This window comes from Etheostoma spectabile, chromosome 24, assembly GCF_008692095.1.
Source record: "Etheostoma spectabile isolate EspeVRDwgs_2016 chromosome 24, UIUC_Espe_1.0, whole genome shotgun sequence".
Lineage (NCBI taxonomy): Eukaryota > Metazoa > Chordata > Actinopteri > Perciformes > Percidae > Etheostoma > Etheostoma spectabile.
Window position 1 is genome coordinate 2,481,629 of NC_045756.1, and position 10,996 is coordinate 2,492,624.

At 39.2% G+C, this 10,996-nt stretch overlaps 1 pseudogene; it reads right to left on the reverse strand.

Moving 5' to 3' along the window:
* Positions 1 to 3,224: 3,224 nt before the first annotated feature.
* Positions 3,225 to 9,634, reverse strand: LOC116674248 (grancalcin-like; annotated as a pseudogene).
* Between the last annotated feature and the right edge of the window lie 1,362 nt (positions 9,635 to 10,996).

Here is a 10,996-nt window from a genome sequence, read left to right on the forward strand (position 1 = left end):
ATACCCATCAAGAGTGTTTAGAGTCTGAAATTAAAGTTTTCCTGCTCTTTGGAATAATGTTTGTTTTATTAATGTTTTTACTGATACTTCTCAATCGTTTTTACCAGCTTTCTGAAAAAGAATATGGCGTTGTGGTCACACAGCCATCAAAAAAATTGTATGTTTTTTATTATCACTAGTTAGTTAGAGAACACCAGGTCTATTAGTTTTAGATCGATTGTTTTCTAGTGGATCACTGATCATTTGTTCAGTCCAAAATTTCTCGTAATTTCTTTCAGTTTCTTTCTGTCACTTTTGTGTCCAATTTACATTTAGTCTCCCATAGAATAACCTCGTTATTACAGTCACAACAACTTAGAAGTGCTTTAATTGTCATAAAAATCCCTTTTTGCGTGCGGACATAAAGACATAAACAGTAAATGACATTCCTGCTGAGAGTGACACTTTGACTCCAACACACTCGATTGGTTTTTCATTAGGCCAAATTATTTGTGTACAGTTTAAGCAGTCCTTTCATATACGTACACCCCTCCCCCCTTTCCTTGATGCCTATCCTTTCTAAGACATGTGCCTTGTAATAATACCACTGCTTGTGGGGAAGATGGTTTAAGCCAAGTGTCGAAAGCCCTAAGAAATCTACATTTGAGTTTATGAGAAATGCTCTAATTGTTCCCTCTCAGGGGCCATACTGCTGTTCAGATGGCCACCTAAGAGCCCTTTGTTTTTACACTGTGGATCCCATATAGTCCTGGCTTGATTAAGAGTCTGGAATAACTTACACAATCATTGTTTTTTAAATACAGGGTTCGTTTGTGCATGCATGGGTATGATGGGTTGTGGTGACATACTGGACTTAGTTTAATAGGGTCCTGCAGTGGTGGTGTTAGCCCAAGGAGCTGCTGTGGCCCTGTTAGCATGTGGGAGTTAATCCAGGGAGCTGCTGTAACCCGAGCAGAGTGGTATTAGCCCAGAGCGCTGCTGTGGCCTCAGGTAGCAGTGGTTGTATTAGCCCAGAACTGCTGTAACCCGGTAGCAGAGGGGTATTAGCCCAGGAAACTGCTGTGACCCAGGTAGCGAGGGTGTATTAGTCCAGAAGCTGCTGTCGCCCAGGTAGCAGAGAGGGTATTAGTCCATAGAGTTGCTGTGGCCCAGGTAGCTGGTGGTATTTAGCCCAGAGAGCTGCGTAGCCCAGTAGGATGGTATATTAGCCCAGAAGCTGCTGTGGCCCAGTGGAGTGGTGGTATTAGCCCAGAAGCTGCTGTACCCAGGTGTAGGATGGTGGTATTAGCCCAGAGAGCTGCTGTGGCCCAGGTGAGAGTGGTGTATTAGCCAGAGAGCTGCTGTGGCCCAGGTAGGAGTGGGGTATTAGCCCAGAGAGCTGCTGTGGCCCAGGTACAGTGGTGTGTTAGCCAGGGAACTGCTGTAGCTGTAACATGGACTTAAAACGGTCCGGGATTTTGCTCAACATTACAGACAGAAGTATTATCATCAGAAGATTCACAACCCCAGGGAATGATCTAGATGCCGTTTGATCAAATTTACCTGAGGGCGGCCTAGCATGTCCACAATCCAGGATTCTTGCATACAGAAGATTTGGCTCCTCTTAGCTGGTAGAGAGTTAAGTTGTCCATTTCCTTGGACATGTTAAACTCAAGAGAGGTAGAAGGACAGGAGACCAGACAAGCATGGCAAAATCCAAGGGTTTTGATATACTTTTGTGGCAGACACACAGGACCTGCCAAACACTGTGGCTGCAGCTTGGCGGCCATCTTGCCATCTATCCGAGTTCATTCTTCCAGGTACAGCCAGCAAGTCCTGTTCTTTGCTTACTTGGTATTGAGAAACGGCCCATGTCTGCAAGTTATTCAGAAGAGAATGTCTAAGCCGGCGGAGGACTCTCCTATTGGTTGACGCTTGGAGAAAGTCGCAGACGACGCAAAACTTGTAAGGGACATCTACGTTTGCCAGTCAGTTTGGGGGTTTCATTCTTTTACAACTGTCTTGCTTCTGTGATTCTGAGTCTACTGACTTTCATGGGATTTGCAAATTTGCACAGATTAGAAAAATTTGCTAAACTAGTGCAGTTCACAGTTGTTTTATGCATTTTTAAAAGTTTTGCCACTGTATTTTATACTATGTGACAGCTAATTTGAATGTTTTTGTTCTTAACTATATTTGAAGAAATTAAATATCAATAGAATAGAATGGGAACAATTGTGCTATTGTATAATGTTACAAATGTATAATTATAACAGAATCTACTGATTAGAAAGTGTTATTGTTAGTAACAAAATACTATCTTTACTGCATTGTTTGTGTGTAGAGGTTAACTTCAATGCAGTCTTACAAATGAAACCTCGGCTGTTTTTGTACTGAAACATGAACAGATTTTACAACTCAAAATCCTCTGGCATATGGACATACTTTAGCTATATGACCATACTTTTATATCTCACAATCGTTAATACAGGTATTGAAGTGGATTTATATTGGCTCCAGTCACTTGGCTGTTATAGAGTTAAACATCAAGCTAATATCATCTATAACTTAAGGTTTTATAAAAGAAATATTACAACAAATAATGAGAAAATGCACTGGCTTTTAAAAAAAACATAAATGTATGAAGTTCGTGTAAAAGCAAATCAACATGTATCTGTAAATGCTTCTAACATTCGAATAATCATGATGCTGCCATTACTATGAATTATATATAAATGGGTTTAATATATTAGACATACATTCAAGGATTATAATGGCACAATAGGCTTCTCACAGATAAGAACATCCTTACAGTATCAGTTCCCTTTGCCCTGGCTGAGCTCATTCCAAATAAGAGACCCCAAAACAGACTATTCAAACTATAAGAGATAATCTGACTGATTAATTTTTCTTCACACTTTACAGCCTCTATGTGAATTTTAATTTTAAGTGTTGACAGTATTTTACCAAAAATCTTCTGACACTAATGTGCAGCATTATCTGCAACCTTTTTTGAAAGTCCAAAATACTACCATAAGGGCTTTAAAGACACTGAAATGTATTGTATAACCCTCTAACGTGGATACATACTGTGTATTATATATATATATATATATATATATATTGTGGTGTGTGTGTGTAAGACTAGATACATCTGTCAGCACATCCCTGTGTGACACACAAACTAAAGCACGACAGCAAGCATTACAAGCAATGAGCACTTTCCTGTTGCAGCTCATGGCCGCTCATGTCAAATACTGGCCCCCCCTGTGCATTCTCATGAGGCAGTGGTCCAGACTCCACCACTGATGGTTCGTTAGGCGCACGACCCGGTGGTGTGAGACAACAGACCTCAGATGGCCATTGTGCACAGAAAACTGTTAACAGGAGATACAGAGACAAAGAGAAGGTGAGAGCGTCAACCAACAAGCGGTCGAATCAACCACAGGAACTCAACAGGAGACGCTTTTTTAAAGCTAACTGAGCTGCTTCACATGCAGGTAAACTCCAACTGCCCAGATGAAACAGCTCAAAATAATGACATGAAACGCCTGTATCCTGAACAACATGTTGACATGCGAGAGTAACAAACCATAGAGACAATAGAGCAAATCTACTTCCTTTTAATGAGTAGAATAGGGACTGTAGGAAAAAGTGGTCAAATTAAATCTGTCGTATAAAGTTAGGCAGAAATCACATATCAACATTCAATTAAGTTAAAATAATGTTGCATACATACAGTTCTTTAGAAACTTTGAAATAGGCATTGCGACTCAAGGTCCAAACTAACGGATGGAGTTAGAGCTACATAAAGGAAATGGAACTCACGTCATCGTACTGGAAGTTACCGATCCCTGCTGCATGGTATCTCTCCGTCTGAAGGTTCTGGAACAGGAAGAGTGATCGTTCACAGCATAGGGCTCTCATCTGTGGTCTCTCTCCTGTCTCTCTCTCTGTGTCTCTCGTCTTGTGTTCTCTCTCTCTCTCTGTGTCTGTTCTCTCTCTCTCTCTCTCTCTCTCTCTCTCTCGTCATTGTGGTGTTTTATACCTCCATTAAAACTTCACTCACTACTGTACGTCGTAGCAGCAGTATACTACTTTTAGCAAGAAAATAATAATAATAACAACAGAAACCTGAGCGGTTTCAATAGGAGTCAATCAGCTCGGCATGCGTGGGCTTGAACCCCTCGTCCAAATTTATGTCATAACAACTTGTGACATGGATTTGTGCAGCGAGCCAAGCAGAATGCCACAGCACTGAGAAGATGACAACAGGGATTAGGGCGGAATGAACCCAAACGCAATTCTTGTCGTCAACTTAAAAGCGTGTCTCTGCACACAGTGGCTGTTCACTCAACGGGTCAGGTCGTTTTTGTCCAACACGGATCCTGGTTTGTGTTTCCTACCTGTGAGACTCGCAGTTTGACACAGCTGCCACGTAGTCATCAAAAAGATTCTTCCTCCTTTGTTGTAGCGCTGATGATTATATTCAGAACCAGGACTGACACGGTACCTGGTGAAGTGGGGGGGTGGGGGGGGGGGGGGGGGGAATGTGAGACTTTTCCTTTCCTAATTTCAACAGAGTGTCAATGACCCTTACATACTGTAGTTTCTCTACCAGGGGCAAAGTGGATTTTTACACTATTTATCTTTATTTCTATTTATTTTAGAGCAAAATGTTTATGTGTTTATGCACAACAACAAAGACAAACACGATTTGGCTATAATACAATGCAAAGGTCACTAAAGTGCATTTTCTCTGGAGTTTAAAAAACATCTAAAATGTTGAAAAATTGCTGTTGCACAAAATGGTATTTTATGTCATAAAATGTAAGGCTTCCAGTTTTTTTTAAACCAATGTATTATATACGATAGACAAATTCAACCGCAAAAGCATTAAAGTCAAATGAACTGACCAAATTATAGAACTTATATTTTTATATGCTTGTAATTTTTTCCTTTATCAACTGACTGCCAATTAGGAGGAAATATACTAGAAGATGATATATTAGAATACAAAGCATATGTTATATATATCGAGTGAGAATGTAAATGTAATGTTTCCTCTGGTGAACGTAGGTTTATTGAAGAGTGTGACAGATCACACCAATCCCACAGATTAAGGAACTGATTTAATAATTAAGTCTATTAGTGTCACTGAACATTCTGATTACCCTTAGAATTGTTAGATACTTCTCACAGTGTCTTCACCATCACATTAAATATCCATCCTGTTAAACCTTAGAGAATCTCACCCTAATGTTGACTCCCTGATTCATCTCGTGAGGCTCGATAGTCCGCTCCTGTCCTGGTCAACACATGAAGTTCTGCTTCCAGACGCTCAGAGCTGTGACCAGTTCCTTGAACTCGTTGAAACCCATCTTGCCCGTAAGTCCCTCTGGTACAGTCGGTTAAGCTAGGTAATGCTGACCCACATGGATAATAACAGCAAAGGAGGGACTGGAATGAAGACAGCAGCTGGTTACCCTGCTTTAGGGTTGAACGCCACACTACTGCCACTCTTGTATAAAGTCTATGAAAGCAGTACTTGAGTATCTCCCAAAGTCTCCCAGATAATACTGTGGTAGAAGTTAAAGTCACCTCTTAGATATGACTTGAGTAAAAGTCTTAACTTCATGCCAAAGGTTGTAACCTTATCTTCATCACTACTGTTACTGTTTTTTTCCCGGGTACCAAATTGCTTCGATTTATTTTGTAGTAACAACCAGCTGATATACTTAGAAGTACAGTAACTAATGTATTGTACTTTGCTACATTAGTCACTGCCTCTGCACCCATAAGAGTAGGAATGGACAGAGTAGAATAGCAGGGGAGTGGTCAGAATTAAACTTGAACCCTGGTGGTACAGAAAGGATACATCAAGCATTGCAATCATGATCCTGCACGTATCCAAGCTGAATGCTGCAAAGAGAAAAAAAAAAAAAGAAAGAAGAAAAGTCAAGTTAAGTTTTGTTAGAGTTTCAGGCTTGGCTGCTGCAGGTAAGTGCCTCACTGCAGTGTTTTGAAGCATTCAATATTGAACTTTTAAAAAAGCATATTTTGAGGGTGTATACCTTGAAAACATTAACAGGCCCATGCCTAGTGTGCATTTTTATTACTACAATTTTACATACCATCTCGTACACCCCCACAAAAACTAGAGAGAACATACCTCAAACATAGATTAATTTCGTGCATAGGATACAAATACAGCTTACATACCTGTCCCTGCAAGCTATAACCCCTGACTAAGTTATGAGTCATTAAACTTCAGTCTTTGTCTCATAATCCTCTTTTGTGGAAGTGACAGTAGGGAACTTACGAGTGTAGCTGCCAGTGAAACCAGACTGGGTCAGACACCTCTGGAGCTCCTCTGCTCGCCCTCACCGTCCTGTACAGAGCAGGGATACATTCAGCCAGTGGGGACTTTCAGAGGAATTACCATTTCGGGGGGGACTAGCCTGCTGGTCAAGTGTAAAGTAATGAGAGCAGAGAGACACACTGAAAAGTCGCCTATGTCTCCTTGTATACTACCACTTAAGTACTGATGGACTACTGTATTCGGAGTAAAACAAAGAAACAACAGGAAAGAAAGATAAATGTGATTTTATATAGGTTGTCCCCCCTAAAACTATATAAATTATAGACAGTACTTGAAAAAAAATTGAAAATTAAAACATTCAGTGCAAACGAGTCCGAATTTAAAAAAACAAACAAAACAAAAAAATTATAAATGTCCGAAAACTTCTGAAAATTCCTGTGCAGCATACCAAATGGAAGCATTTGATTAAAATATTTAAAATGCCTACATGAAATTAAAAGAAAAATAATAAATAAAAAAGAAAGTGAAATACTTATGGTGTTCCGTGTTGTTTTTTGACTTGGAAGTGGAATGAAAAATTCAAAGAACAAAAAGCTAATTACTATTATTTTATTTTGACACAGAAACACATGTATAAACACTGTGTACTTCATTTTATTTTCATTAAGACATCTAATCGCATAGTTTTGGACGATTAGAAAATTATAAAAACCCGTCGCGTAGGTCTTCATGGTTTGAACTCGTTGTCAAAACACTCGTAGATATGTTCTACTTCTGAAACAATTCATTTCAGTCAGGCAATTTCTTTGTTTCCACTAGCAAACAATCATTTGTTTCCTCCATCCCAGATTGACACTACCTTCCAAGTATGGCATAAGAATGGTTTGGTATTTTTTGTGTGACCTCTTTGTCAAGGACTCATTTGCTTCATTTGACAACTACAAAAAGACCACAACCTCCCAACAATCATTTTTCCAGATACTTACAGCTACGCACGTTGCTAAGAAACACTTCCCATATCCCTCCTACCACCAAAAAGGGCAATTGATACCATACTGGTCCTGGACCCTACAATGAAAGAAGGGTGTCTAAAATCTACCAAACAGCACTAGACATTGCCTTTGTCATTTGTGCAGAACAGTGATCCTGATCCAACAGTTGCTATTTTCAGGGTATTCCCATCAGAAGAAAATTTACGGTCCTCCAGGCAAACGCTGTAGCATTTATTTCCTTCTAGCCCGGAGACAAATTCTTTACACTGGAAGTCTGTGATACCTCTCTCGTTTAGACCCTGGGTCAAGAGGTAGTCTTTGCGATGCCATTAGAGAAGTTGAGATATAAACTGAATAATTTACGGGATAGTTGCTAACCTGGCCCACTTATAGAATTTGTGAAAATGTATCCCTCGCATGATGTATTCTCCTTTGCCCTCGATCATATGGTGTGTGGTATGATGCTGCATAGTTCCCAGTCTGAGCATGTTACGTGAGGTTCAAGAACTGTGTAGCAATTTTTGGTGTACTCCCTCTTTTTCTCTTTCATTGATTCATTTAATTTATTTAGTTTTTAGTTTATTTTTGCCTTGGTGCTTGGGTTGGGACGGGTTGGTAATATGTTTTCTTTGGTCGTTTCTCTCTATGTAAATTGAAAATCTATAAGTTCACCAAAAAAAAAAAACTTGAAATGTGAACTTGAAAGCAAAACCTGTAGTGAAAACCTCTGTGTGCTCTTCTAATAATTCAGAGTAATCAAAACATGTACCTGGCCTGCTATGGCTGTAAAGTACCTCCACATTGGATCATTGGCAGCTGGGGGTGGGCACCGGTATGTGCTGGATAGCCTCCTCCATAGGAGGCATATCCTCCCTGGGGTGGTGCGCCTCCCATCTGCCCACCCATTTGCCCAGCATGCGCCTCCCATGTGCCCTCCTGGCATTCCTTGCATAGGCTCCCCTGAGCTTGCATTCCTGCATGGGACCCCCATACTGAGGCGAGAACAGATCAGAGAACAGTCAGAGAGAGACAGGGCTGGTTTGTATACAGTCAGGGAGTAAAAAGATTTGGTTTTGTAGTCAAAATGGTAGAATGAATTTTCTCTGTGTTTCTCAGACTTGATTTATAGCATTTGATTAAAAATATAACAAGTCTGACCACACACGCAACTTACATAGAGCATAAAAAGTGATGTTTCATGACTTTCTTCTTCCTGATTTTCAGATTAACTACAATTATATCAGAAAAAAGTGTTATATATACATTATGTCAGCTGAGCTGTAAAAAGACAATGAAACAAAATTAATATTTAAACTTGCCAGGTAACTTTTTTTTTTTCTGTGTTGCCTGAGGCCACCACAAGGTTTCTCTCTTGATGGTTCCTGTATTTTCTTAAACACTAATTAAAGATTTAATGAAGACCATCCCAATAGCATTTACTGTATTGTCAACATAACTGTTTTGGAATATTTTTCCAAATAATCTTTCGTGCGTTTCCAGGTAACCACAATCGTGACCATGGGCGTGTCAAAGCAGCCCTGATCATGGTGACCATGTCACCTTTGGAGGCTGATTCAATGCTTGCTTGAAGGAGAGCATTGTGGGATGTACTGTAGTTCCTATCCACACACTGAGGGTGTTTCAACATTCTACACTCACTTGGACTTTACTAAAAGTTCTTTTAGCTTCAAATTTACACAAGCTCACAAACCTACTAAAAGTGTCAGACCTCCTTTACACGTTTTTTAAGTTTATTGACTAAGTCCCAAAGGAATTTAGTGACTGTCTATAGATAAAAATAGAAAAGGGTGGTTCTATAGTGCAGTAATTAAGAATTCCCAGTCAGTGCATTCACCCCAACTGAGAGTATTTTGTATAATAACATATTAAACAAATTATACTACAATGTAATAAAAACATGAAGTCCAGTCTAGGCTTCAATATGATTGTATAGCTAAGTGTAGGCCAAGGCTTCTTGCATATGTATAGGTCTATGTGTGACGTTACACATAGCTAAACTAAAGTAACTGCTAGTCCTCTTGAATGCTAGGAATTTCCATCCCGAAGACATTTTTCAGTCAATTTCTTTATAACTAAGAGAACCAAATGGCTTCTTAATACCAAATTGAACTGAAAAACTGCCTAATTGCGGTCAATGATATCACAAATGCGACGAAGACACAGCGAAACTTGTAACATAACATGTTGGGAAAAATGATCGTAACTGAAAATAGAGCCCCAAGCTACTTTTCTGCTAACCCATGAAGCTCGTACATAAAATTACTGTCACGCCTAACGTTACATATAATTTACTCACCCCGCCGTATCCGGGATAAGCCATTTGTGAAATTGGGCAAACTGTAACAAGTTTAAAATCTTTATAGTATAGAGGCTGTCCACGACTTTCTGTTACACGTTGTAACTTCCGATAAGCTGAATATTTCTACATCATATCCGAGCTTCCGTTAGCTGACAGTTGAGGTAGCCAATGGTGAGGAGCAGTAAGAAATCCCGCCCATCTGTTGTGTGGGGTGTGCTGTTTTACTTACTCTTCGTAAAAGGAATGTCAAACGGTTGGAACACATGATCTGAAAGTAAGACGTGTAAGAATAGCGATTAAAAGATGAATTTACAAAGCTAATGAAAAATCAATGCACACTTTCCACTGAATGCATATTTTGGGACTTCGCTATAACATTCCTAGTTGCCATAGAAGTTAGGAGTCTCCACTTTCCCTGTATGTGTCCCCTCTCATATCTCATTGTTCTTCCTTTTGATGTTCGGTGTAAACGTACTTACAGCCTTTGATGGCCGATAGACTGTACAAAGGCTTTTAGTCTAAAGTATGACCATGGTTCTTGCTTTCACAAGCTGAGATCCATTTAAAGCTATTTTAGGAAGAATTTTTGGCTGTCCTGCATGGCTTTCTGTCACCACAGATGGTGCTTTGAGAATCTTTCTATAAAGGAAAGAGAAAATATTTGATTTTTCTGATCACTTGGGTAAGGAAGGAGAGTTTATTTGGACAGCGACTTTTAAACAGAAGCATAGACAACTTAAAGTGCTTTAAATTAGGCAAAGAAATACCTCACACTTACAAGACCCAATGAAAGAAACAAGAAGTGAATACAATTAAAAAAATAAACATACGGGGCAATTTAAAATTTTAGTTGCACATCATATTGAATATCATGGTTTATCTCATCAATCATTTGTGGCTTATTAACCTCGAAAAAAAACTTGAACTAAAATAGGAATGCTCACAAAGCATGTATGATGTCAAGATTAATAATAGAGAGAAGAGATAAATGTATCAGAAGTTACAGGTGGAGAATCCACAGACCCTGAAGGCAATTAGAGGAGCTACATGTGAATTAAACAGAGCAGCAGTGCACGGGGTTGGGACTGTTTGTTTTTATTTAAGGGCTACCAGGAGTGTTTTACGGTCTTTAGATAGATAGATAGATAGATTTTATTGATCCCAAAAAATGGGAAATTACAGTGTTACAGCAGCACAAATACACATACACAAATATACAAGAATAATAAATAATAATACAAAAATATAGATAAACTATAAGATATAAGAACAAATATTTTAGTCATTGCATATTTTAGCATATCTGCAGGTAAAGCTGCCAAAGCTGAACATTATCCAACTTCCTTCTCAACAAGCGTCATTTTGGGAGCTTGCTGCTACCAC